Raw genomic sequence first — 2,746 nt, forward strand, 5'->3', positions numbered from 1 at the left:
GAATTTTAATATTTTAATATATATTTTTTAAAATAATTATTATATTTATTTAGTGAGATCTAAAATATTAAAATATTTAAAATAACTACCGTTTATACCATGATCCAATACTATGGTCCATATCCAAGTAAGCCGAAAAAGGCCCAATCCAAAGGTTGGTCATTATCGCTTACCCAACCTCCTCAAAGAGGTCGGGTTTAACGAAAGCTGGCAAATGATACTTATTCAAATAAGTAACTGCTCCTAAAATCTCTCATCTACTTTTATAAGAGATATATCTCAACAATCCTAAGATAAAAGGGCGGTTATCCACCTTCAGAATTGGAACTACTCCAACGGTGGTTATTGGATTATCACCTATAAATACACTGACACACTCAGGTAAAGATAAGTTCCAATACACTCTAAACCTGCTTATCCCCTTGTTAACTTAGGTATCGGGGTGTCTTTGCAGGTACTACCCTCTCATTTTCTCACATGCAAAACTTAGATGGTGACGCCTAGACGTAAAGCAAGTCGGAGACCACCCTCCCCCAGCGTTTGGATTTCTCATTCAAGCCCAACCATCTGGTTTTAGAAAAGCCCCGGAACAACTACTAAAAATACATATGAGAAAATAACTATGTAACAATTTAATTATTTTTATTATTTTATTTGAAAAAAATTTTGTTTATTAAAGTGTAAAATAATTAAGCTTACAAGAAAAGAGAGCTATTTTAATATTTTATTTTTTAACACCAAAATTAATATATATTTTTGACAAATATCACAAATGTCAAATTTTTTATTTTTGTTTGATAAATAATTTGATCGTAGAAAATTACTTCTCAATTTTGACACTTATTTGTTTTAAATTTACTTCATTATTTCTCTTTTTTTTTGGGCTCTGTCAATTTTGACATCACACTAGTTTCAGTTTGCGATCATACTACTCATTCTTTATCTTCAAAATCTCAATTTATTCTTCAGTTTTAAGATCTCATCTCATTCTTTGTTAAAAAAATTTGTTGAGAATATTTTATAGTCAATAAGTGTCAAAATAAATAATATTTTTTATGGTTAATAAGTATCATAGAAAATATATTCTCAAATTTTTCTAATAAATTATTTTTGCCAGCCAATATTTATCAAAATAAGATTTAAAATTTTTTCACAATTACTTATATGTTAAAAATACTATTTTTGACAACTTTTATTAACATATACTATTTTTGACAAAATTTTTATTAACATATTTTCATAGTTAAAATAGTGTCAAAATTTGTTTTTTTTTTGAAAAATTTTAATTCTTTTTTTACACATATAATCCTTAAAAATAATCTATATTATTGTAGTGTGGATAGGATTAAAAAATATTAAAAATTTAATATTATAAAAAAATAAGAAAAATTTATATAAGGATTAATTTGATCAATTTTTAAAATTTTAGGGATGAAAATAATTTATATGTGTACTTTTAAAAACTAATTTGATTATAAATAAATTTATGACCTGTCAAATGATACGTGATATACCATAATGTCACTTACCTGACATGTCAACCAATTAATTATCTTGTAATACGTGGTATTAACCTATCACATCATTATGTTATGCGGCACTTAACATGACACGTCATCATCTAACGAAAGGACTAATTTAACTTATTTTATCTTTTGAGAACTAATATGACTAAAAAATCATTTAAGAACTAATTTAAAAAATGAATGATGTTTTATAAACAATTTTATTTGACTATTAACCCTGTTTTCGTGACTACTCCAAAGAAACACTAGGAGTTTTGTAAATTTATGTTTATCAATGGTGTCAACTAATATCTTTTTTTCCTTTTTGTAAAAAGTAAATAATCCCATCTTATTTTTCTAGTTATGAAACTACATACGAAAAAAGTGTAAGTATGTACAAGAAAATATGCATCTCAATGAATCAAATTCTCATAACAAACTTCATAGTAGAACAACCCAAAACTAAAAGGTCGCTAGGTAGGAGATGTAGGTAGTGTTCATGTAAACGGCTTGAAGTAAATAGATCTGTGTGACTTATAAGATTGGAATCCGAGACTGGTTCATTTTAATGAGCATCATGTTGGCCAACACAAAAGAAACAGAATAAAGTAAAATTAAGTAGCTCTCCAAAGTATATATTTTTAGACTCCATAAAGTCCCAAAATTATTCAAGCACTAGTATATGTGTCTTCATGAACAAGCTAAGCTATACATTTTCCTTCGTTTTTATTTTTTCAGATTCATGTGCAAGTGCCAAGTAGAGAGAGATTTATTCATCCTCGTTTTACTGTAATTGCATTTTACATAACACTTTCCATGACTCGTTATTGTCTCCATTCCTATATGTAAATTTAGCACATGCTTCCATATACCGACCACCAGATAATAATTTACTCAATTTTAAACGTTTTAATTTCTGGCAAATGTGGTTGCAAGATGGCTAAACACAATTAGTATGCAACAATCTTATTTTAATTTCTATAAGAATATATGGCTTCAATTTTTGCGCTTGTTATTTTTTATGTGGGAGAGAGAGAAGTGTATAACAAGAAGCTGTGAACAGAAATGTGTTTTACATTAGTATGAGATGTACAAATCGGATGCACCGATTTCTTTGTTTTATTTTTTTTTTCAAACAAACAATCACAACTCGGACGGTCCGATTTGATTTTTTAAAAAAAAAAAAAAACCTAAAAACGGAGGGTCCGTTTTGTTTTAAAGAAAAAATTAAAAAAAAAAAA

The sequence above is a fragment of the Arachis duranensis genome, chromosome 1 (assembly GCF_000817695.3).
Source record: "Arachis duranensis cultivar V14167 chromosome 1, aradu.V14167.gnm2.J7QH, whole genome shotgun sequence".
NCBI classification, from domain to species: domain Eukaryota; kingdom Viridiplantae; phylum Streptophyta; class Magnoliopsida; order Fabales; family Fabaceae; genus Arachis; species Arachis duranensis.